The sequence below is a fragment of the Gorilla gorilla genome, chromosome 5 (genome assembly GCF_029281585.2).
Source record: "Gorilla gorilla gorilla isolate KB3781 chromosome 5, NHGRI_mGorGor1-v2.1_pri, whole genome shotgun sequence".
In the NCBI taxonomy this organism is placed as follows: Eukaryota; Metazoa; Chordata; class Mammalia; order Primates; family Hominidae; genus Gorilla; species Gorilla gorilla.
This window is the reverse complement of record NC_073229.2, coordinates 113284044-113310871: the sequence shown is the minus strand read 5'-3', so window position 1 is coordinate 113310871 and position 26828 is coordinate 113284044. Positions and strand designations below refer to the sequence as shown.

Here is a 26828-nt window from a genome sequence, read left to right as displayed (position 1 = left end):
TATTAAATTCCTGGGCCCCCTTGGCGATACTTAATAAATCTTTCTCTGGTATTCTGCTGAAGAAAATTTCCCCTGTATCCACGAGATTCAATATTATCCTGCTCAGTTAGTTGGCTAAAAAAAGGGGAGAAGTGGGGATTGGAGAGCAAAAGCAATAGGTGACATTTGTAGAGCAATTACTCTGTGCTAGGCACTGTTCCAAGGGCTTAGCATTTGTTAACTCATTTAATCCTCACAGCAAACTATGAGGTGGTTAATGTGGTTATTTATCTTCACTTTACAGATGTATGCCCAAGATTATAGAGCTAGTAAGTAGTGGACCCACTGTAGAACAGACGCCAGAGTCAACCTCCAGTGGCTGACTTTCAGCCACCATGGTCTATTGCTTGTGTAAACAGACATGCAAATTCATAAATGCATCTACAGTTTATCTATTCAAATCAGAACCCACAACACTCATTTTGAATAAATTTTACTGCAGCAACTCTGCCTGCTGACATCAGTAGAACCCATGTTTGCCCTCCTCAGGCATCAATAAACAGCAACAGAAAAGGCATGCATATAATTTCATATAGAAGCTGCTATTTATATTGCTTTGCAGGAATTAACAAAGCTGCCACTTGAGGTAGAGGAAAGACAGATTCATTTCAAGCTCTGTTCCTTGTGTATATATGTGGGTGGGTGGGTGGGTGGGTATACATGCCCACAGGCACGTATGTATTCAGTTTCTACTGTTGACACCTTGTATTTCTTGCTCATGGTATTTTGCACCCTTGAATTCATTTATTTGATACACTGTGATAACTTGCTGACCGTTTATCTTCCCCTCCAGCCTTTAAACTCTTTTGTTTTCCCTCTGCATTCCCCAGCACCTGACATCTTATGGTCAGCATTTCCTCTGTGTTAATAAATATTTGTTGGCTGATTATTCTTCTTGAATCTAATAAACTAACTGAATAATGGCAGCAATTAACCATTAAATGACACTGACTACCAATAGACATTGTTATGCTTCTTCCTAGACTTCTCAGTCCTTTATGTGGAGCTGGGGGCAGGAAGAATTGCTTCTGGAAGCTGATGGAGTTGGACATGTGGCTTTCTAGAATCTGGTCAGCTCATAAATTCTTACTATTACTTTCATTGGTACCCATAATATTCATACAACTGTCTACCCTATCTATGTGCTACTGGTAAGGAACCTGTATGTTTTTATTAGAAACAAAAAAAAAAGTATACAAGCTCCCTTCCTTTAGCTGGTGCTGGATCTGAGGAAACAACACAATATCCAGAATTTAGTATTAAGATGTATAACCTTTTTGGGGGGGGTGAGAGGAGTGCAGATAGTTCTCTCTTGAGGACTGGTTTTAAAGTATATAAATGTTCTTTCTTGGCTCCTGATGAGAAAAAAGGGGAAAAAATATATAAAGATTCCTCTTCTTTCCTGGCTGCTTAGAAAACCAGCTGTCATCACAACTGACTCAATAACTTTGAGAACAGGACATTCATGACAAATGAGTGCTTTGGTGGAAAGAGTAGATCAAAAATTTCCTTTACCCTGGAAAAGCAACTAAAATACAGCCAAATTGTACAACTATACTGGGTATTATTTTGGGCTTCAGATTCAGAACTCCTTTTGACAAGGCAGCAGGCTTTTGTATGGTTTATATTCTTTGAATTAAGATAGAAATAATAAAATAAAATCCCCAACATAGCAAAGCATGAGCTCATGGCAAAGCATGAGCTAAATGAGAAAAAAAAGTTTTTGAAAACAGAAAAAGGAATGGAATGAAAAATAAAATGAAGAAAATTAAAGGTAGAGAAAAAGTAAATAGAAGTACCAGAGAGCTTCAGTGCAGGATTTCAGGAATGAAAAGCAAACAAACAAAAATAATTGTGGGGGGCCGGGTGCGGTGGCACACGCCTGTAATCCCAGCACTCTGGGAGGCCGAGGTGGGTGGTTCACGAGGTCAGGAGATGGAGACCATCCTGGATAACATGGTGAAACCCCGTCTCTACTAAAAAATACAAAAAATTAGCCGGGCGTGGTGGCACGCACCTGTAGTCCCAGCTATTCGGGAGGCTCAGGCAGGAGAATGGCGTGAACCCGGGAGGTGGAGCTTGCAGTGAGCCGAGATCGCGTCACTGCACTCCAGCCTGGGTGACAAAGCGAGACTCCGTCTCAAAAAAATAATAATAATTGTGGGGGAAAGGAATAAAAAGTGCAAAAATGATTTAATCCAAGGAGAGAGTGCAGATATTTCATCAAAAAAATCAAACTTATAATACCTTCAAAATATATGATATTTCCAAAAGTGCATGTGAATCCAGCCTATATCATTTCAGTTTAACAATACTTGGAACTACAGCAATTTTCTCCTGAACAAAATGCTGGCCACTGCACGATTTGGGGACTGCTGCTCCCAGCATGGAGAAGAAGCAAATCACAGTGTCACTCTGGTATACTGGTCATTTACAACATTCTCCTAAGCATCCCCAGACACACATGCAAACTTGGTTAACTCCAGAAACCTCTCTAGCTGAAACAAACACGTAACACGCACTAGATAGCACATGTAAAATCAATCTGGGCTAAGGTGTTGGAAGAGCTGGTTGTCATATGGCAGAAAGCAGACAACTAAGAGAGCAGGTGAGCAGAAAGGTGAATTTGACTGGGGATGAAAGGACATGGAGGAAGTGTACAACACATTGCTAAGGAATTACAACTTTAGCTGGTTTTGGTGGCTCATGCCTGTAATCCCAGCACTTTAAGAGGCCGAGGTGGGAGGATAGCTTGAGCCCAGGGGTTCAAAACCAGCCAGGACAATATAGGGAGACCCTGACTCTACAAAAAATAAAATAAAATAAAATAAAATAAAATAAAATAAAATAATAAAGTAAATAAGCCAAGCATGGTGGCACACACTTGTGGTCCCAGCTCCTCTGGAGGCTGAGGTTTGAGGATCGCTTGAGCCCGGGAGGTCAAAGCTACAGTGAGCATGATTGCACCACTGCACTCCAGTCTGGGCAACAGAGTGAGACTTTTGTCTCAAAGTAAAATAAAACTTAGACAATGGCTAAACTATTGGATGTTATTAAGCAGGAGAGAGACAAGATCAGAAATCTGTTCTACAAGAATAATTGATGACTATTTGGAAGATGAATTGGAAACAGCCTTAGGTCTGAGATAAGTTAAAAGCTTTTGCAGGCCGGGCGTGGTGGCTCACGCTTGTAATCCCAGCACTTTGGGAGGCCGAGATGGGCGAATCACTTGAGGTCAGGAGTTTGAGACCAGCCTGCCCAACATGGTGAAACCTCATCTCTACTAAAAACACAATTAGCTGGGTGTTGGGGCGGGCGCCTGTAATCCCAGCTACTCAGGAGGCTAAGGCAGGAGAATCACTTGAACCTGGGAGGTGGAGGTTGCAGTGAGCCAAGATTGTGTCACTGCACTCCAGCCTGGGTGACAGAGTGAGACTCTGTCTTTAAAAAATAATTTAAAAATTTAAAAATAAATAAAAGGCTCTTGCAAAGTCCAAGGATTCCAGAAACATTCCATGGGCAGAAATGGCCAGACTTAATGCCTCACTGAATGTCTGTTTAGGTGAAGAAGGTGCTCCAGAGAAAGGGGGAAAGAGAACTGAAGTTTCTCGGGTTAACAGCTGAGTGAATGGTAAAGCCATGAAACAAAATAGAGGAAATAAGAGAGTGAGGGGCAAATTGATGGATGTGCATTAGACACGTGGAGAGGAGGTAGATGCAGTTGTCCAGGAGACCAGCAGAGCACCAAGGAAAGTGCATTTCTACATAGCTAGTATGAGTAATGGTATACCCGGAGGGGAATTAAACCATCCAGGGAGTGAGTGAGTTGAAAGGGAAAAATGTAAGCTGAGGAAACAACCCTGAAAAACAAAAAGGGAATGAGCAAAAATACCTGACAGACCCTTGCTTCTGCTGGGCAAGATTCTATTACAACTCGTTTTCAAGTTCTGTATGGATTTCTTCAAATGGCCCACAAAGTGAAGGCAGTGACTTTAAAGCCCTGAATGTCCTGGTACCTGATGACCTGAGGCTCCCTTTGGCTTCCCTTCTCTTGGCAGTGAGATTAGCTGCTCTGTTCTCCATCACTATTCCTGGAAATGAGGACAGGGAGGTTCTGAGAGGATAGGCTTTTCCTTTGCCCTGATTCCCCACAGTGTGTACAAAACAACACTGCAAAGATGTAACCCAGCTTGCGGTTAACAAGAACATTTCTCTCCTACCGTTATGGCTTAGGAAAATGGGTGGAGAACTTTGACTGCCCCTGGTCCTCTATACAACATCTAGAGCTTGGGCCCGGTGCAGTGCTTTTAAAGTCCTTGAAGAGATTCCTACATTGATCCCTCACGCAATGTGTTCACCTCGACTGTGTACATACCATGGTTAATAATTACCTTTACTAAGGATTCACTTCTCAAACTTCCTGATCAATTTGTTGCTACATATTTCAAAGATGCTAGCAGGAATGGATGGCAGGTATAGATGGTCACAGGGTTACAATCCTCAAGGTGTTCTGTGGGAATAAATTTTTATTAAAAATGTGATAAGTCATTAATAAAAATATGTGTTCTAAAAATTAGTAAATAGGACAGGACTGGTGCTTCATGCCTGTAATCCCAGCATGTTAGGAGGCCAAGGCAAGAGGATTGCTTGAGCTCAGGGGTTCGAGACCAGCCTGAGCAACATGGTGAGACCACCCCCCCATCTCTACAAAAAAGTTAACAAAAAAATCAGCTGGGTGTGGTGGTATGTGCCTGTAGTCCCAGCTCTCTGTCTCTGCATGTGCATATCTCACGTTTGTGTAACAAATGTAATTTGTTTATGGCTAGGGCCCTTTTGCACCTTCTCCGTTTGCTCCATTTTTATCTTTAGGCTAGACTTGAGGCATTAAATTCAAATCCAGACCACTGATGGTTATATTTTATTGAATGCTTTGAAGGGAGATAAAGAAAGCATTACATCATACCTTGCACTGTAAATTTTCCTTAAAATGCTTTAAGCATTTCTCTTTTCCCTCAGAACCTCTCTCCCTCTGGCAACTGACTCATCTCTCCTTTCCTGCCTATATATGCCCAACAGCCACTCCAGCTGGGGCTCCATCCTTATCACCTTATTTATTTATTTGAGACAGGGTCTTGCTCTGCCACGCGGGCCAGAGTGCAGGGGCATGATCACAGGTCATTGCTGATTCAACCTCCCAGGCTCAAGCAATCCTCCACCTCAGCATCCAGAGTAGCTGGAACTACAGGTCCAAGTGCTAACCTCCAGTGTGACTGTATTTGGGAGCAGGACTTTAGGGAGGTAATTAAAGTGAAATAAGGTCATAAGGGTGGCTCTCGCCTATAATCCCAGCACTTTAGGAGGCTGAGGCAGGAGAATGGCTTGAGCCTAGGAGTTCGTGCACAGACCAGCCTGGCCAACATGAGACTTTACCTTTCCAAAAGAATACAAAAAATTAGCTGGGTATGGTGGCACAGGACTGTAATCACGGTGCTATGGGAGGCCTAGGCAGGAAGATTGCCTGAGGCCAGGAGTTTGAGACCAGCCTGAGAAACACAGCAAGACCCCATCTTCTCACACAAAAAAATTTAAAAACTAGCTGGTCATGGTGGCATGTGCCTGTAGTCCTCTCTATTAGGGAGGATCAACTGAGCCCAGGAGTTTGGTAAGCAATGATTGTGCCACTGCACTCCAGCCTGGGCAACACAGTGAGACTCGGTCTCTAAAAAAAAAGCAAAGATTAAAAGGTTCCTCAAAAGCTTCATTTTACAGTCCTATTTGCTCTAATATTAAGTTTTCTATGTCAACTAACAAAAATTTCATCATTGCTATTATTGTAAACTACCTGACTTCACTAAAACTAGCTTTCTTTGTTATAAATTAATTTGGCTTAGGGGAAAAGTTTGTTCAAGATGAACTATGATAGAGATATTTATTTATTTGTTTATTTATTTATTTATTTTTCTAAGACAGGGTCTCACACTGTCACCCAGGCTGGCAGGAGTGCAGTGGTGCCATCTCTGCTCACTGCAACCTTTGCCTCCCAAGTTCAAGCAATTCTCCCACCTCAGCCACCCAAGTAGTTGGGACTACAGGAGTGCACCACTACACCCAGCTAATTTTTGTATTTTTAGTAGAGATGGGGTTTCACCATGTTGGCCAGGATGGTCTCGACCTCCTGACCTCAAGTGATCTGCCCGCCTTTGTGATCAGCACTTTGGCCTCCCAAAGCCACCATGCCAGGACTGATAGAGATATTTAATTCAATTTTTTTCAGGCAAATGTGATAGCTGGCCAATTTTTTTTTTCGTTTTTTAAAATCTTTTGTTTTTTAGAAACCTCACCTGGAAAATTTCCAAAAACCTAGAATGCCATTTTTATTACCATTTCAGAAAAGTAAATACTTTCTTCATTGTCTAATTCATACCAAGTAGCAGCAGTTGATGCTCTCATTTCTTTTCTTGTCTAAAATTAGCTTATAATTGTACCCGAGTGGTGTTGTTAGCAAGTGGTCCAATTTCTTTCTCCAGGAACACTTGACCATGCAGAGGTCTGCAACCATGAAGACATATAATATGGATCTATCATGTTGCTTTGAAAGTTTGATGCTGGGTGCATGGTCTCATGCCTGTACTCCCAACACTTAGGGAGGCTGAGGCAGGAGAATGGCTTGAGCTTAGGAGTTTAAGACCAGCCTGGGAAATATAGGAAATATAGTGAGACCTTGTCTCTACAACAAATGCAAAAATTAAAAAAAAAAAAGAAATCTTGAAACCCCAGATTTGACCATATCACTAAATACCAAGGGTTAGTACAAGACAAAATTAATTGTAGAACAGTGTATGCTGTTGAATGGAAGTGAACCAAAATTATATTGAAAATGTGAATAAAAGCCCTAAAAATCAAAGTTATTAAACTGGAATGTCCAGTGGTTTATATTTATCATTAGAAGAGACCTATACCACATAAATTAATTTTAGAGTAATAGAGAAACTACCAAAGGAAACAAACAATGAATATGTCTGAAGGAAAGAGAGAAAAAAAGAGGGGGAATAAGGAAACAGTATGCAGCTGTAAAATTTTCATATTGCTGTAGTCTGGTCTAAATATTTCTATTTTTAAAATTGTCTGCAATAAAATAATAAAATAAAAAATTATAATATGCATTTTTAGCCCAGGCATTACACAATGAAGGTGAAGTAAGTTTAAGAAAACAAGCTAAGCTAAATAAATGGAAAGGCCAAAATAGCTAATTTATTACCAGCCTCTTTGCTTTTGATTAATGGCTAAATAATTTTCATGCAAGATCATATTAAACCTGAACTTCTATGTTGCATGATAGGATCATCCACTGTAGTTGCTAAACCAAAATAATTTGATCTTCAAATACCTAAGGCTGTGAAATAAACAAATCCCCTATACATGAACTCAGATTCTAGTTTCAAACTTTGAAACTCTTTCTTTTTAGAGATGGGATCTCACTATGTTGCCCAGGCTGGTCTCAAACTTCTGGCCTCAAGGAATCCTCCCACCTCAGCCTCCCAAAGTGTTGAGATTCCAGGTGTGAGCCACTGCATCCAGCCTGAAATTCTTTCTATAAAGTGCTTCTTGTGTCCCATTTTGGACTTTCTATTAGCTTCACTGTATATTTTTTAAATTAATGTAGAATCTCAGTAAGTGTTTATTAGTTTTTGGTTGATTTAGTATCCAAAGCAGCAATTGTTAGTAAAGTTTCAGTGGAATTGAGAACCGTGTATAAAGGAGAAATTATAACACTTTTAGAGAATCACCTTAATCAATCCATGATTCTAACAGGACAGCAAGCCTGTGGGAGTTGAAAAACCTTAAAAGCTGACACAATAATCTGGAGGAAACATCTCATACAAAATATCAACATGTCTGTAAGATGAAAACACTGTAGTAATGGCTTCCACCCTTAGCCTCCACTAGTCATACCAGAGAAATTGTCTGACATCCCTTTGCTATACTACCACATTTTGGGGTAACTTTACAATGAAGTATAGAGTTCATCAAAAGAGAAATTTATTCTGAGGGAATCTGTAAGATTAATAAGGGCATGAAATGTGGAAATTTTCCAAATATAAAGGTATATATAGTGTATCTGGTTAGAAATTTTTTTTTTTGAGACGGAGTCTAGCTCTGTCGCCCAGGCTGGAGTGCAGTGGCGCGATCTTGGCTCACTGCAAGCTCCGCCTCCCAGATTCATGCCATTCTCCCACCTCAGCCTCCCGAGTAGCTGGGACTACAGGCGCCCACCACCACGCCCGGCTGATTTTTTTGTATTTTTAGTAGAGACGGGGTTTCACCGTGTAAGCCAGGATGGTCTCGATCTCCTGACCTCGTGATCCGCCCGCCTCAGCCTCCCAAAGTGCTGGGATTACAGGCGTGAGCCACTGCGCCCGGCCTCTGGTTGGAAATTTTAAAAGATTTAAGTATCATGAAGATGTATATGTTTGAAAATATTTTGCGTATTAACATATTAGAAATAAATTACACTGAATTAGCAGAGTTAAGTGAACATGATTTAACTCATGTTCTTGGTAAGGATGTCTCTTGGTCAGTAAGATACTTGGGAACGCCGATCTAACAAAGATGATGAGACCTCACAGTTTGACATTGAAGTGGCCATAGGCATTCTGGGTTCCAACTAAGGGAAAGTTGAACTGGGCATACATTTGGTTTGGGTTTAGTGGATATAATTATGTGTATTGCAGTCACGTCTGCAACACTCATCTAGCTGTCTAGGTGCAGAAATGGCATCCAGCAGTATTCTTATTGCCCACATGGCAACTTACCTGGCATCCGCACAGGTAAATGTTCAGGGCCAGAGATCATATTGCAATATGACCTTGTCCTACAATGGGCAACACCATAAGTATATGGATAGTGAAGGGGAAACAAGGCTTGAAATGAATGGAGGTAAAAGTCAGTCTATTGGAAATGCTTCTAGTCACCAGATATGCAAAATTGTTAAGGAGGGACAAGTCTGTTTTCATCTTCCTGGTCAAAAAGGAAGTTCTGCTTGTGAAGAATATACTCAATGATGCCATATACACAATTACAACTGTTTCACAGTTTTCTCCTCTCTTTCAGTGGGAATGGCACAAAATTGAGTTTATCAGAATTACTGCGTATAGGGTACAAACTTAGCAGTACTACACACAGTCTGTCTGATCTTGATGAAGCCTGATGACATGTCACTCACTGGAAGAAAATTTAAATTTATCAATAAAGATAACATAAACTCATATGCCATTGAAATAAGACATTGAAGACAAACTGGTTAATGAGTGTGGCCAATTCAAAGAGAACTTAAGATTTATCACTGTCCAAGAAAACTTGAAATGCCTTTAAATCTTAAAGCCAATATACAAAAAAAATTTGATAGAGGCTTTACCAAATTTGACGATAATCCTAAAAATATACATGGCATTACTTGTAACGGATTATAGCTAAATAATGAAGCTAAAAGAAACTTTTCTAAATGATCAATAATAAAAACAAATTTAAATCAATTATGCTAGACTTTCTATAGAAAACTACATTACAAAACCATTGCCTTATGAAGAGGTGATCAAAAATTATGAAGTAAAAAAAGGAGAAGTGGTATATTTTTCTGAATTTTGTGATCTTTACAAATTTCTTAAGATTTGAAATGACGATTTTCTCTTCTTATCTGTAGCAATAGTTGTTAGTCTCCTTCCCGGATTCCCTTCAGCAAGCCAGTGCACCCATCTACCAGCTGCTGCAGGTGTTCACTACCAAGGACCAACACCTGTACCCTTCTGCAGCAGACTGACTGCCCAGGCCTAGGGGAGCCACCTTGCCTGGAAGCTTGAACCACCCCAGTGACTGATCGATGTAAAAGCTTTTGACTCACAGCAGGGTAATTTACACTCCAGAGCTCCCCAAGAAATCAGCCTGAGGCTAGATCTCTTCCGAAACCATCCCTTTGCCTAATTACCCCTGCCCTATCTTGCATCCCTTTCTTTTATGAGAGCCCACTCATAAATCACTTGCACAGGAATCTGCATCTCAGGCTCTGCTTTTAAGGAACCCCACCTGAGAGAGTATCTAATTTTGTATTTGTAATGTTGTGTTCTTATATAGTTGCCCCCAAATTTTAGAAGCTTCAAGTTCCCCCAGTTGTGGATCTATTTCTGGTCCTACTTATTGGTATCACTGCACAGGGGAAACTGAGCTAGAAAATGGGGAATCCATTCTTCAAGTGGTTTGAGGAATAGGCTTGGGTTGCTAACTATTTTAGTAACTACTATGATATCCCACCTGCCTTTTGTCACCACCAAAGAAAGACCGAGCTGAAGGGGTAGGATAAAAGATGTGTGGGGGTTCAGTCAGGATGGTGGGAGAAATTGTAAAACTATGGGAAATAAACACAAACCCTCTTGGAAGGCCTGGGGGTTTGCATAGTTCACTTAAGTGTTTGGCCAAAGGCAGCTGAATTCTCTTAAAGGCTTAGGGCGTACATGCATAGGAATGTAGAGGAGTTTATCTAAATAACTTGTTTACTCATGTGGTCCTAAAACTAACCTTTGATCAGGATTGAGATCAGGATGGCTCTAGGTGGGGGCAACCAGGTTAATTACCCTGTAATGGTGTTGACTCAAAGCCTTTGTCATTTAATGTGTGCTGAATAAATGCCGGCAGGGCCAGGAGTCAGGGCCGAGGCTGCAACTCTACAGCACCCTCCTTGGTGTCTTTAAGTGGCCCAGACCCTCAGCCGGACTGACAGGCTGTGTCAGTGTACGTTATTCATCCGTCGTTGGGTCAAGGTCTGCGGGACAGACCCCTGCAAGATGGATTCACTAAAATTAGATTTAGCAGCATTTATTCTAAAACCCAAATATCATGTAATTTAATAAGAATTGTATTTCCCTCCCATATAAAATATGTCCAGGACAACTTCACTGCCATCAGGGACCAAGTAGTCACACTTCTGTTCTGCTATCCCCAGTGTGTGGCTTCCTTCCTCAAGGTTTCTTCATGAGTCCAAGATAACTGCTGGCATTCCAGCTATCATGCCCACATTTCAGGCAGTAGGAAGAAGAGAAGGACAAAGAGTGTGTCCCCTCAGCTGAAAAGTCCCTTAAGGGGCCATTCCGGGTATCTCTTATTACATCCCTTTACATGTCTTTGGCCAGAATGTGGTCATATTCATATCTACAGGCAAGGGAGGATGAGAAATGTAGCAGGCATAAAGGAGGCAGGAGGGTGATGCAAGCAAGAAGAGCCAATACAGTGTGCATTAGTGAACTGACTGCCACTGTATGCAGCCAGGGCCCAATCCTGCTGAGAGCTTCTGAAGACTCTATAGAATCCACTTGGAATTGTATACTATTGATAAACATATAATTACATAAAACAATATCTATACTTATGTATAGAGAAAAATAATTATGAGATTTATATTAAAATATTTATAAAACAGCTAAAGTTTTATCGAATGTCATTTTGAACACAAGTATGTTCTTTTATTAAATTTTTATATTTTATCTTATTTTATTTTTTAGAGACAGGATCTCACTCTGTTGCCCAGGTTGGAGTGCAGTGGCATGATGATAGCTCACTGCAACCTTAAACTCCTGGGATCAAGTGTTCCTCCCACCTCAGCCTCTCAAATAGCTGGGACCATAGGCATGCATCACCATGCCTGGCTAATTAAAAAAAAAAATTTCTTTGGTAGAATGAGGTCTCACTATGTTGCCTAAGCTGGTCTCAAACTCCTAGGGCTCAAGGTATCCTCCTGCCTCAGCCTCCCAAAGTGCTGAGACTACAGGTATGAGCCGCCACATCTGGCCATTAAGTAGCAGTTTTTAAAATGCTAAAAAAAAAAAAAAAAAAAAAAAAAAAAAAGATTAAAATTCCTTTTGAAGAGAAGCGATGTAAAAAGTCTACTTTCTTTTTTTCTTGAGATGGAGTCTCGCCATGTCGCCCACGCTGGAGTGCAGTGACGCAGTCTCGGCTCACTGCAACCTCTGCCTCCTGGGTTCAAGGTATTCTCCTCCCTCAGCCTCCTGAGTAGCTGGGATTACAGGTGTGTGCCACCACGCCCAGCTAATTTTTGTATTTTTGGTAGAGACAGGGTTTCACCATGTTGGCCAGGCTGGTCTCGAACTCCTGACCTCAAGTGATCTGCCTGCCTCAGCCTCCCAAAATGTTGGGATTACAAGTGTGAGCCACTGCGCCCATCCAGTCTTTAGTTTCTTGATCTTAGTTCCAATAATTTGTTCACTCAAACTTTGAATTAATTTCAAAAGAATTCATTTCTGTTTTTAGGATGTGATGGTTTAGGAAAAACTCCTGCCCATTGAGAGGGCTCCGTAAGTGCTTCCCAAAAGAGAATGAGAAGGAAAAGGAGATCTCCGCAGGAACTGCCTCCTTGGATCCAGGGCAAAAATGAACCTCCTATTGGAGAGAAGGTGAATGAATGTGGCTTGGCAGCACAGGAAGTTTGAGTGGAGGGAAGGGAACGGCCCATTCTTCTGAAGGACAGTGAGGAAGCTGTTGTTTGCATAAGCTCTCTATGAAGTGATGACTGCTAGGCCAGTGACAGCATCATCCCTGTAACTTCAACCATCATCTCCTTTTTTCTTGAGTGGATCTGTCTTCATTAGGTTCTTTTATTGGGAAACTTATTTCCTCCTTCAGGATTGAGTTGGTTCTTGTCAGCTTTCCATAGGTGTCCAATAGGCTCAGTACTTTTGATTACTTTCTCTTTGGAGGCTGATGTCCTCCAAAGATGACTAACTTTTGCATTCTCCTTTTTGAACAGTGCCCAGCTTGTCAAGAGGTTGAATCAGTGCAACCAGCGTTTGTGAAAGCAGCATTTCCCATTTCACACAAAGTCAGCTTCTGGCCAACTGGACAAGTCTGAACAAATATGAAACCCACTAAAAGGCCAGTGACAGGTGCACACACTACTGACTCTGGCTAGAGGCTGTGGCAGGAATTGGACTCATGTCATCCAGTGACAGTTCCACCAGCATCTCTTGTGGCTTCCCAAGGACCAGCCTGAAGCAAACTCCTCAGTGGTGTGAAGACTTTCCATGTCACTGGAAACCCACCACAGAGTTCTACCAAGTAACCATGCCTCCACCAGTCCACAACAAACTTTTAAGTCCTCTCCAGTTATGCCTGCAACCATCCCACATTAGCAACCTAAGTCGGCCACCAGTAGAGCTGGTCAAGAGAAAGGATAGGTTCAATTATTTTTTAATTAAAAAGAAATAGAGACAGGGTCTTGTTATGTTGCCCAGGCTGGTCTTGTACTCCTGAGCTCAAATTATCTTCCCACCTCAGCCTCCCAAAGTGCTGAGATTACAGGTGTGAGCCACCATACTCAGCCAGATAGATTCAATTTTTAAAACCTTATTGCCATTACTGTTCAGTAACCCCTTGATATGGTTGAATATTTGTCCCCTCCAAAACTTATGCTGATTATCTAATCCCCAATGTGACACTATTGAGAGCTGGGGCTTTTAAGATGTGATTAGGTCATGAGGGCTCCACCTTCTGAATGGATTAATCCATTCATGGATTAATGAGTTCAAGGGTTAATAGATTAATTTATCTTGGGAGTGGGATTAGTGGTTTTATAAGAAGAGTGAGACCTCAGCTAGCATATTAGCACACTCAGCTCCCTTGGCATATGATACCACCTTGGGACTCTGCAGAGAGTTCCACCAGCAAGGCCTGTACCAGATGCAGCCCCTTGACCTTGAACTTTTCAGCTTCCAGAACTGTAAGAAATAGGCCAGGCATAGTGGTTTACACCTGTCATCCCACCACTCTGAGAGGCCAAGGCCAGTGGATTGCTTGAGCCCAGGAATTTGAGGCTGCAGTGAGCTATGATCATGCCATTGCACTCCAACCCAGCCTGGGCAACAGAACAAAAATCAGTCTCAAAAAAAAAAAAAAAAAAAAAAAAAAAAAAAAAAAAAAGAAGAAGAAGAAGAAGAAGCCAGATACAAAAGAATACATTCTGTATGATTCCATTTATTAGAAGTTCAAGGCCAGATGTAGTGGCTCACACCTGTAATCCTAACACTTTGGGAGGCCGACGCAGGAAGATCACTTAAGCTCAGGAGTTTGAGACCAGCCTGGGCAACATAGTGAGACTCCATGTCTATTAAAAAAAAAAAGTTCAAGGAGAATCCAAATTAATGGATGTGGATAGAAATCAAAGCGGCGATTCCTCTTCAGAAGTGAAGACTGACTGATAGGAGAAATGAGAGAACTTTCTGAGTGGTGAAGGTGTTTTATATCTAGATTGGAGAGTTGGTTACACAAGTGTACATATTTGTCAAAAGTCATCAAATTGCACACATATTATTTCACAGTATGTATGTTTTACCTTAAATAAAAATGTTTTGGCCAGGCACAGTGGCTTACACCTATAACCCCAGCACTTTGGGAGGCCACAGCAGGAGGATCTCTTGAGCACAGGAGTTTGAGACCAGCCTGGGCAATATAGTGAGCCCTCATCTCTACTAATAAAATAAAATAAAATAAAATGTAACATAAAATAGCCACGCATGGTGACGCAGGCCTGTGGTCCCAGCTACTCAGGAGGTTGGGGTATGAGGACCGTTTCAGCCTGGGAGGTCAAGGCTGCAGTGAACTGTGATGATGCTACTGCATTCCAGTCTGAGTGACACAGTGAGACCCTGTCTCCAGAAATAAAACAAGACAAAAGAAAAAAAGTGTTGTATACTTTTTTTTTTTAATTTAGAAGAGAAGAGTCAGGCACAGTGGCTCACGGCTGTAATCCCAACACTCTGGGAGACCAAGGCAAGAGGATTGCTTGAGCTCAGGAGATTAAGACCAGCTTGTGTAATATATTGAGACCCCATCTCTACAAAGAAATATATATTTTTAATATTAGCTGGGCATGGTGGCACACACCTGTAGTCCCAGCTGTTTGGGAGGCTGATGTGGGAGGATCCGTTGAAGCAAAGAGTTTGAGACCAGCCTGGTAAACACAGCAAGATCCTGTCTCTACAAAAAATTTGTCTCAAATTAGCCAGGTACAGTGACATGCATGTAGTCCCAGCTACTCAAGAGGCTGAGGTGGGAGGACTGCTTGAGCCCAGGATGGTGAGGCTGCAGTGAGCTGTCATTTGTGCCACTGCACTCCAGCCTGGACAACAGAGTGGGACCCTCTCTCAAAAAAAAAAAAAAAATTAGAAACAGAGAGAAGAGGGGTGTCTTGGTCCATTTTCTATTGCTTTTAAAATAATACCTGAAACTGAGTAATTTATTTAAAAACTATTTATTTATTTAGAGACAGGATCTCACTCTGTTGTCCAGGCTGGGTTGGAAAGCAGTGGCACTATCATAGCTTACTGCAGCCTCAAATTCCTGAGCTGAAGCAATCCTCCTGCGTTGGCCTCCCAGAGGGCTAGGATTGCAGTGTCTGGCTTCTTTTGCTCAACACAATGTGCTTGGGATTCATCCGTGTTGGTCCACCCCTTTTTTCATTCTGTGTGGAATGCTATTGTACAAATACACATGACTGGACATGATCCCATCCCCTTTACTCCCCATTCTCCCTCACCCTCCTGCCTTTTGGCCTGTACCTCCCTTTTTTCTCTCCTCACATCTTGGTGGCAGCCCCCTGACTCTGCAGGAAGAACCCCTCAATGAGTGTCAAGGGGTTCTTGGCCACAGAATGAGAGGCCACCACACCCTCTAGCTTTGCCTACACCAGCTTCTCTCCTTTTTCTTTTTTCTTGCAATTTGTTGAAGAAACTTTGTAGCTTGCCCTGTAGTTTTCCACATTGTGGATATTGTTGATTGCTTTCTTTTGGTGGTATTAATGTGCTTTTTTAGCCCCTGTATTTCCTGAAAACTGATAGAACTAGAGTTGTCACCAGCCACATATAGATATTGAGCATTTGAAAAGTGGCTCATGGGACTTATTGGGGGAACCCGCCCCCAATATTTCAACATAGGTTCTTTCTATTTTCCATAAGTGTCAGCCAGCTGAGAAATAAAGAGAAAGAGTACAAAGAGAGGAATTTTACAGCTGGGCCGCCGGGGGTGGCATCACATATCGGTGGGACCATGATGCCCACCTGAGCCTCAAACCAGCAAGTTTTTTATTAAGGGTTTCAAAAGGGGAGGGGGTGTAAGAACAGAGAGTAGGTACAAAGATCACATGCTTCAAAGGGCAAAAAGCAGAACAAAGATCACATGCTTCTGAGGGAACAGGACAAAGGGCAAAAGCAGAACCACTGATAAGAGTCCAACAAAGATCACAAGGCAAAGGGCAAAAGCAGAACTACTGATAAGGGTCTATGTTCAGCAGTGCACGTATTGTCTTGATAAACATCTTAAACAACAGAAAACAGGGTTCGAGAGCAGAGAACTGATCTGACCACAAATTTACCAGGGTGGAGTTTTTTCCCCACCCTAATAAGCCTGAGGGTACTGCAGGAGACCAGGGCGTATCTCAGTCCTTATCTCAACTGCATAAGACAGAGACTCCCAAAGTGGCCGTTTATAGACCTCCCCCAAGGAATGCATTCCTTTCCAAGGGTATTAATATTAATATTCCTTGCTAGGAAAAGAATTTAGCGATATCCCTCCTACTTGCATGTCCATTTATAGCCTCTCTGCAAGAAGAAAAATATGGCTCTTTTTGCCTGACCCAGCAGGCAGTCAGACCTTATGGTTATCTTCTCTTGTTCCCTAAAAATTGCTGTTATTCTGTTCTTTTTCAAGGTGCACTGATTTCATATTGTTCAAACACACGTTTTACAATCAATTTGTACAGTTAACACAATTATCACACTGGTCCTGAGGTGATGTACATCCTTAGCTTACGAAGATAACAGGATTAAGAGATTAAAGACAGGCATAAAAAATTATAAAAGTATTATTTGGGAATTGATAAATGTCCATGAAATCTTCACAATTTATGTTCCTCTGCCGCAGCTCCAGCCGGTCCCTCCGTTTGGGGGTCCCTGACTTCCCACAACAGGACTAAATGAATTTAAAATTTTATTTTAAATTTAAATAGTCCCATGTGTTTAGTGGCCACAGTATTGGACAGTGCAGATGTAGAACACTTCCATTATCACAGAAAGTTCTATTAACCAATGCTGAGCTAGGCTAGACTCAGTGTTTTTGGAAGAGCATTTCGGCTAGGTGCAGTGGCTCAGGCCTGTAATCCCAGCACTTTGGGAGGCTGAGATGGGTTAATCACCTGAGGTCAGGACTTTGAGACTAGCCTGGGCAACATGGTGAAACTCCATCTCTACCAAAAATCAAAATTAGCCAGGCTTGGTGGCACATGCCTGTAATCCAAGCTACTCGGGAGGCTGAGGCAGGAGAACCGCTTGAACCCGGGAGGCAGAGGTTGCAGTGAGCCAAAATCACACCACTGCACTCCAGCCTGGGCAAGAGAGTGACACTCCGTCTCAAAAAAAAAAAAAAAAAGCATTTCACAGGTACTGATGTGAACTTCCTTCAGAAGAGCATATAATGGATGTTTCTCTTTGTATTAATTTAGCAGTCATTTATGGCCATTGCCTGGACCCATTACTTCATTAGGGGTTGCAAAATTATGACATTATAATTCTATCGTCTCCTCTTTATTTTATTGACTGGAATACTTTTAGAAAAACAAAACAAAACAAAACTTCCTTCATCAACCATTTGGGTTACCCTGAGGAATAAATTGATACAGGAAAGTTAGGATCCAAAGGTGACCAATTAGGGTTGTTTTTTAGTATAATTATGAACTTGTGCACTTAAAAATATTTGATATGTTTTAATTCATTGCAGTTATTGTTCTTATTGCTACTCAAATTGTCTTATCTCTAGCCAGGATTGTCTTTGGAATCCTTTTCACATGACCCCAGAAGCTTTTGATAACTTTTTTCTGATATGACAAGATATTTTAGGTTCATTGTGTACATTTTTCCCTCAAGCATGGAATCAGCCACACTTCCAAAAAGTCATTGTTTATTTTAAGACAAAATTATATTTAGGGAGTATGGTCTGGGCCATAAGGGGTGCCAAATGGTACTGGGCTGGTCATTGTTTCTAAGCCTTTTCAGTGGACAATGCTAATAACTACTTTTTTTTTTTTTTTTTTTTTAGATGGAGTCTCGTTCTGTCACCCAGGCTGGAGTGCAGTGGTGCAATCTCAGCTCACTGCAACCTCCAAGTTCAGGCAATTCTCTGCCACCCGAGTAGCTGGGATTATAGGCGCCTGCCACCATGCCCAGCTAATTTTTGTATTTTTAGTAGAGATGGGGTTTCACCATCTTGGCCAGGCTGGTCTTGAACTCCTGACCTTGTGATCCACCCGCCTCGGTCTCCCAAAGTGCTAGGATTACAGGCGTGAGCCACCATGCCAGGCCTTTTAAGACAGGTCTTTCTATGTCCCTCAGCCTGGAATGCCATGGTGCAATCATGGCTCACTGCAGTCTTAACTTCACAGGCTCAAGTGATCCTCCCACCTCAGCCTCCCCAGTAGCTGGGATCACAGATGCGTGTCACCACACCTGGCTAACTTTTTAATTTTTTGTAGAGACGGGGTCTCACTTTGTTGCCCAGGTTAGTCTCCAACTTCTGGGCTCAAGCCATCCTCCTGCCTTGGCCTCCCAAAGTGCTGATACTACAGGCATAAGACACCATGCCCAGCCAAGAAATACTTTCCTTTTTTTTTTTTTTTTTTTTTTTTTGAGACAGAGTTTCACTCTGTCGCCCCGGCTGCATTGTAGTGGCATGATCTCAGCTCACTGCAACCTCCACCTCCCAGGTTCAAGTGATTCTCCTGTCTCAGCCTCTCAAGTAGCTGGGGCTACAGGCACCCACCCCAATGCCCAACTAATTTTTGTATTTTTACTAGAGATGGGGTTTTGCCATGTTGGCCAGGCTGGTCTCGAACTCCTGACCTCAAGTGATCCGCCCATCTGGGCCTCCCACAGTGCTGGGAATACAGGCATGAGCCACTGTGCCTGGCTGAGAATTTTTGTTTTTTTTTTTGAGACAGAGTTTTGCTGTTGTTGCCCAGGCTAGAGTGCAATGGTGTGACCTTGGCTCACTGCAACGTCCACCTACTGGGCTCAAGAGATTCTCCTGCCTCAGCCTCCCGAGTAGCTGGGATTACAGGCACCCGCCACCACACCCGGCTAATTTTTTTGTATTTTTAGTAGAGACGGGGTTTCACCATTTTGGTCAGGCTGGTCTTGAACTCTTGACCTCAGGTAATCCACCCGCCTTGGCCTCCCAAAGTTCTGAGGTTACAGGCATGAGCCACTGCACCCAGCTGAGAAATGTTTTTTTTTTTTTGAGACGGAGTCTCACTCTGTCACCCAGGCTGGAGTGCAGTGGTGCGGTCTCGGCTCACTGCAACCTCCACCTCCCAGGTTCACGCCATTCTCCTGCCTCAGTCTCCCGAGTAGCTGGGACTACAGGCACCTGCCACCACGCCCGGCTAATTTTTTGTATTTTTAGTAGAGACGGAGTTTCACCGTGTTAGCCAGGATGGTCTCGATCTCCTGACCTCGTGATCCGCCCGCCTCGGCCTGCCAAAGTGCTGGGATTATAGGCGTGAGCTACCGCGCCCGGTGAGAAATACTTTTTAAAAGAGAAAATATATCACACACAAGACCCTTTTAACTGATCTGCTTGTACCAGTCTCTACTGTTCCAATTCATCCTCCACATTTTTGTCAGAATATCCTTATTAAACACAAATCTGATCTTAATCTCCTGCTTAAAAAATCTTGATGGGGCCAGGTACAGGGGGGTTACATACCTGTAACCCCAGCATTTTGGAAGGCTGAGGCAGGAGGATCACTTGAGGCCAGGAGTGTGAGACCAGCCTGGAAACATAGCAAGACCTACCTCTACAAAAAATTTAAAAATTAGCAGGGCATGGTGGTACACACTTGTAGCACCAGCAACTTGGGAAGCTGAAGAGGGAGGACTGCTTGAGCCCAGGAGGTTGGGGCTGCAGTGAGCCATGATTGCACCACTGCACTCCAGCCTGGGCAACAAAGCAAGACCCCGAATTGAAAACAACAACAACAACAACAACAAAAACAACTTTGGCTCTAAATCTCCATTCCAATCTCTTTAGCATTCTTCCTTCCTTCTCCCCTAGTTCAGCAACACTACACTACTCTCACCACAAATGTCCCTTTGCTCATTGAGTTCGCTTTGCTTTTTTTATTCCTGGGTGAATTTAATTCAATAAATAGCACAAACATTGATTTCCTCTAAAATAACTCCTAGTACTCCCCTCCAGAGAACTAATCTGTTTCCATTATATCCTCCATACTACTCTGAAATACCTTTATGTGGCACTAATGAAACAATATTATAATGACTTATTTACATACATGTCTATTTCTAGCAAGAACGTCTCTCAAAAATTAAAGATACTCACCAGTGGTGGTACTATTTAGTTTTATATGTTACACTGATGAGACATTAAATGTGGAATTGCATAGTGTGAGAGTTAAAACTACAGGCACACACCACCATACCCAGCTAATTTGTTTTTATTTTTATTAGAGATGAGGTTTCCTATGTTGCCCAGACTAGGCCCTTTCCATGTTTACATTAGGGAGAAAGTTTTAGTTTTGTGCCAGTATGTCTTCAACATCTCTATATTGAGTGATTAATTTCCCTTTTATAAGAGAGAGCAGGCTTGGAGCTGCACAGACAAAAGTAATCAATCGGCTGGAATTTCCAACATGGTTTTGTTTATTATTATTATTATTATTTTGAGACATGATCTTGCTTTATTGCCCAGGCTAGAGTGCAGTGGCACGAACACAGCTCACTTCAGTCTCAACCTCCTGGACTCAAGTGATCCTCCCACCTCAGCCTCCAGAGTAGCTGGGACTACAGGCACACTCCACCATGCCCAACTAATTTGTTTTTATTTTTACTAGAGATGAGTTATCATATGTTGCCCAGACTAGTCTTGAACTCCTGGCCTCAATCATCCTGCCTCAGCCTCCCAAAGCACGGGGATTACAGGCGTGAGCCACTGTGCCTGGCTCTCCTTCTGTCTATAAAACTTTTTTTTTTTTTGAGACAGTCTCACTCTGTTGCCTAGGCTGGAGTGCAGTGGCACAATCTCAGCTCACTGCAACCTCCACCTCTTGGGTTCATAAGATTCTTGTGCTCCAGCCTCCTGAGTAGCTGAGACTACAGGCACACACCACCATACCCAGCTAATTTGTTTTTATTTTTATTAGAGATGAGGTATCGTATGTTGCCCAGACTAGTCTCAAACTCCTGCCCTTATGCAATCCTCCTGTCTCGGCCTCCCAAAGCACTGAGATTACAGGCATGAGCAACTGTGCCTGGCTCTCCTTCTGTCCATAAAACTTTAAAAATTAATATTGGTGATAGAGCTTTCTTTTTAAATAAAAGTGAGCTAATTTAAAGTAAACATATTATGGTAAAGAAGTACATCATTATGGCAAAAATCTCACAGGATGGATGAAAACGACTTAAGTTTGGGAAACAATGGACTAGGTCCTTGAGAATTAAGGAGCATAACTTCTATTTTCATCCCCAGTTCCTAGCACTGTGCTTCACATACAATAGATCAACACTAAGCAAATGGCAAATTAATTAGAAAGAAACACCCCCCCAAGATTTTCAATACCCAATATCATTTTAGGGAATATACAGGAAAAGTGACAGGCCTTCTTCTAAGTTGACTTTTCTGAAAAAGTTAGTTTGATCCCTCCTAGTTACATTATTATCATACAAATGACCTTTTTAAAAACATGATTTCTTATGGCTATAGCAGATGAGATCAAATTCATAAGAGGATACAATCATAGATTCTCCAACTGATTGTGTGGAATGATGATGTCTTATAAACCAAAGAACATAGGTAATAGAAAAATGTTTACAATGTGTTCTATACAAATCCTCACATCACTCTTCACGGTTTAAGAAAGGATAAGCCATGGCAGCTCTCACTAGAGGAAAGCTAGCACCATCTGTTGGAGAGTGAGTTCATAACATAAAATGATATTCTCTGTTGACTTCATTAATCCTGACACTGTTTCTTCAAGGTACTTTTTAATCACACAAATTTCAAGACACTAATACCTACCTAAATACAATTTAATTTTCAATTAGTTCTAGTTATCCACTATGACAGTAATAAACAAAACTAGTTAATCTGATTAAGATATTAATCAGATGTATTGTTTAATGCAGTTAAAATATTAATCAGTCTTTTACTATTTGACTTCTTGATTAGACCTGATAATTAGCCCATTCTGAGCCATTTAAGAAATGGAAGAAAAGCTTATTCAACCACATACTCTATCAGATTGCTTTAGAATAAGAAATATCGTATGTATTGCTCAACATTGTAAACCTGCCTCAACTTCTTGATTATCCATGGTAATTAGGAAGAAATAGTGACAGCCTTGAATTGTGAACTTTACTAATAACCCAGAAACAGTAATTTTCTACATTCAAACTCTTCTCCCACAAATCTACTGATGATATTGAGAGGTTTGTGCTTCTCCTGTACCATTCAGAATAGATGCTTCTAAGAGACAAAAAGAATGTAAGAGATAGCCAGCTCAGACTATGTGCAGGTAGGTAGAGATAAGAGGAAAGTCCTAAGTGTTTAGATTCTAAATGACAGTAAGTTATTGTCATATCAGCAATTTCCCCAAAGACAGGATTCAGGAGTAAACAACCAAACATTATAAATAGATTCATATGTGGCTCTATTTTAAACACAACATAGACTACTAATTTTAAAGACTTGTAAAACTGAAAAAAGATTCTGAATTTTTCTTGCAATACTCTTTATGAAACCGTGATTTCAATGAAAAAGTTTAAAATTTATTTACTTTTGAAAAGTCAGGTGATGATATCTAAATGAGATATGATGCAGGTTTTCCTAAAATATTTTCAAATCAAAGTCTCTCTTAGGTGAAAACTTAAAAAGCATTTAATTGATCATAATTTTTTAAATGTATTAAATAAAAAGTAATGGAAGTAACAGTTACTTCGAAGAACAATATATGAAACTCTCATGTAAAAATGAGGCTTTTGTTATGGGAACAGTTGTCAGATTTGCCAGTGGTATACTCCTTGGGAATCCTCGGGCAATTTAAGAAAAACATTAACTCTCCTAAGCCTGGAGGGTACCATTTGGTGCCTTAAAGCAATGATTCAATAAAGCAATACTTTTGTTAAATGGCACCTAAGTTCTAGGACAAGGGGTAAATATGAATATGTTTATGAGTCCAGGGACAGGCAGGGTGTTTACTCTTGACCTAAGCTTTTCCCCTACCTCTTCAAGTACCCTAATCTGCCAAAGGGAAGACAAAATACAGCTTCATCAGTTACTCATCTCAACTGGTTTAAGGACCAGGGCAAGACACTGGCCAAGCTGACTGTAACATTCCTTAGTTGGCCGTGCCCGACGATGTTCTCTCCTTAGGCCTTCCAACCAGAAAACAGCTTTCTTACACTTTACACTAGCTGCCTCAAATCATATCTGGAAAAAAGAACATACGTTTTTATGTAATATAAATAATTATGGCTCCACAACTTATTTTATATCAATTCCAGCTACCTTTTAAGTTCAAGTTGCTAAGAGAAACTCCTTACACAGTTGAAGACCCTTTCCTCAGGTACTTCCATCAAAAGGAACAGAAAAAACACCCCCTATCCATACATGCACGCTAAGTATTTTTGGATACTCCTACAAAAGCTTTTTTCAAACTGTAAAGAGCTTTGTGGTTTTTTTCTATATTTATAAAAAGCATTAAAAAAATCTGACAATACTAAAAGATAAGAAGAAAGCAAGTATCAGAGTATAATACCTATACCTGAATAGGTAAAAATAGAATAGAAAAATTCTATTTATACATGAACATACAGATAAATTTATTTATTTATTTACAGACAGGGTCTTGCTCTGTCACTCATGCTGGAATGCAGTACACTGGCACAAACATAGTTCACTGCAGCCTCCAACTCCTGGGCTCAAGCAATCCTCCTGCCTCAGCCACCTGAACAGCTAGGACTACAAGCATGTGCCACCATGGTTGGCTAATTTTTTTTTTTTTTAATTTTCTGTAGAGATGGGGAGATTCTCTTACGTTGCCCAGCTGGTCACGAACTTCTAGCTTGGAGCAATCTTCCCACCTTGGCCTCCCACAGCACCAGGATACAGGCATGAGTCACCACGCCTGGCCAATATATTTTTAACTAAATAGGTTAATCGTTTACATGTCTCATGAATTGATTTTTCTCCACTTAACAGTATGTCAGGGATGAGTAATTGTGACTACCCACCAGGTCAAGTTTCTTTTCTTTGGTCAAGTTTCTTTTATTTGCAAAGTCAATATAGTGGTTTGAATGGCGGCCCCCAAAAATACATGTCCAAGTCCTATCTCCAGGTATGTATCCTTATCTGGAAAAAGAATCTTTGCAGATATAAGTGAGGATTTCAAGATGAGATCATTCTGAATTAACCAAGTGGACCCTAAAGCCAATGACAAATGTCCTTATAAGAGATAGAACAGGATAGGATAGATGGCTGATATCATTTGGCTCTGTCCCCACCCAAATTTCATCTTGAATTGTTAGCTCCCATAATTCCCACGTGTTGTGGGAGGGACCTAGAGGGAGATAACTGAATCATGGGGGCAGTTCCCCATACTGTTCTCCTGGTAGTGAATAAGTCTCACGAGATCTGATGGTTTTATAAGGGGAAACCCCTTTCGCTTGGCTCTCATTCTCTGTCTGCCACCATGTAAGATGTGCCTTTTGCCCTGCACCATGATTGTGAGGCCTCCCCAGTCTTGGGTATGTCTTTATCAGCGGTGTGAAAACGGACTAATACAGTGGCTCACACCTGTAATCTCAACTTTGGGAGGCCAAGGCAGGAGGATCACTTGAGCCTAAGAGTTTGAAATCAGCCTAGGCAACATAGACTCCATCTAAAATAAAAAGAGAGAGAGACAGAGAAAGAGAGAGAGAAAGAGAGGAGGCCATGTGAAGACAGAAGTGGAGACTGGATCTATGTATCCACAGCCAAAACATGTGTGGGGCCACCAGAGACTGGAAGAAACAGAGGATTCCCCTAGAGTGCCTTCAGATAGACGATGGCCCTGCGGACACCTGGATTTCAGACTTCTGGCCTCTGAACTACAAGAGAATAAATTTCTGTTGTTTCGGGCCACCAAATCTGTGGTGCTTTGTCATGGCAGCCCTAGCCAACTGACACATAGTAAGCATTCTAAGCTTTTGTATTATGAACCCAGCCTGCTCTCTAGCCTCATTTTCCAACTCTTCTCCAGCCTCATGCTCCTGTTTTGCCTCGTTTACTATATTGCCTCAAAGCCTTTGCACGTGCTGTTCCACTGCACTAATTACTCTTCTCCATTCTTTACCCATCTCTTCAAGACTTGTTCAGGGAACATAAGTGACCCTCTTGCCTTGCTCACCATCCCACAATGCCTGCTCTCAGCAGCATATAGTTCTTTTCATAGCCCTGTATTATAGTTTGTATCTTTACCAGTGTGATTGTTAGATTCTGCCTCCCTACCAAATTCTAAGCTCCAGGGGAATAGGCACGGTGCCAGTCTAGCCCTGTGCCTGCAGTGCCAGAGCAATCCCTTCTGAATGAAAGAATAGCCACCGTTCCAGTACAGCTGCAGACCCAGGAACCTCCACAGCCTCTGGGAGGGCTGTGAGCTAGAAGGGTGACCACGACATGTATTCTTCAAAGCCTACCACTTCTGCGAGCGAAAAGGGGCACTCTTCACACTTAGGAGTTGCCTGGTTACACTCCCAGCCCTGAATAACAGGCTGTGCCTGCCGGCCACAGGAGCAAGGCGAAGACGAGTCTAACTAGAAGGGGATGGGCTACAACATTCTGGGGGAATAGGGAGAGGGTAATTTAAATTTTGCTTAACTGTCCCTGCATTTAAACTGTTGTCTTCTACATCATGTATTCATTTGTACATTCGTTTGTCCCCCCTCTAGAACGTAAGCTCAGAGGGCGGGGCTTGGCCTGTTTGTTCATTGCTATATCCCACGCTAAGTGCCTGGCGCATAGTAGACGCTCAATAAACATCTGAATGAATGTACTCACAGCTGAGTGTTATGCCCCAAGTGAATAAAGGATGAAGAATCATATAATACTTAAAAATCCAACAGGCCAGGCTCGGTGGCTCACACCTGTAATCCCAGCACTTTGGGAGGCCGAGGCGGGAGAGGCTTGAGCCCAGGACTTTGAGACCACCTGGGCAACACAGCGAGACCCCGTCTCTATTAAAAAACAAATCCGAACAAAACCGAGACCTCACAGTTGGAAAGCCGAAGGCTCAAGACCAGAGGGGCAGGAGGCCTACCAACTGCCAAGGTCCTGGGCTCAGGACGATGCGCTGAGGGCCGCGGCGGCTGAGCGGGGGCGCGGTTGAACGCGGCTCTCACTGCCCCCACCTCCGCCCAGCCGCAGCCCCGCCACCACCTCTGGGTCCTCTAACCCCCGGCGTCCCCGCCGCGGCCTCAAGCCCCCTCTTGGCCTCCGCCCTCCGGACATACACTGGCCCTCGCCGCCCCCTCCCCAAATCCCGTCGCAGTCCAGGACCCCCCATACCCGGATCCCATAGGGCCTGGAAACGGCCGCGCTCCTGTCTTCGGGATTCCCGCGGCCCCTGGGCCGCGCCGGCGCCGCCCCCGCCCCCGGCCCGTGCGTCCAGGCTGGCGCCGCGCTGCGCCCCC

At 42.3% G+C, this 26828-nt stretch overlaps 2 long non-coding RNA genes across 4 annotated transcripts; one reads left to right on the top strand and one right to left on the bottom strand.

Moving 5' to 3' along the window:
- Window positions 1-1054: 1054 nt before the first annotated feature.
- Window positions 1055-14022, top strand: LOC129534367 (uncharacterized). Its single transcript, XR_008680931.2, has 3 exons — window positions 1055-1109; window positions 12355-12497; window positions 12851-14022. It is a non-coding gene; the product is annotated as an uncharacterized lncRNA (long non-coding RNA).
- LOC129534366 (uncharacterized) lies at window positions 1103-26818 on the bottom strand. 3 transcript variants are annotated; one of them, XR_008680929.2, is made up of 4 exons: window positions 23383-26636; window positions 4431-4549; window positions 3932-4130; window positions 1103-1394 (listed from the first exon to the last, which is right to left on the bottom strand). It is a non-coding gene; the product is annotated as an uncharacterized lncRNA (long non-coding RNA). The 3 variants fall into 3 exon arrangements; XR_010134319.1 differs by lacking the exon at window positions 23383-26636 and adding an exon at window positions 26704-26818 and having other exon boundaries at window positions 1103-4130; XR_010134318.1 differs by having other exon boundaries at window positions 1103-4130.
- Between the last annotated feature and the right edge of the window lie 10 nt (window positions 26819-26828).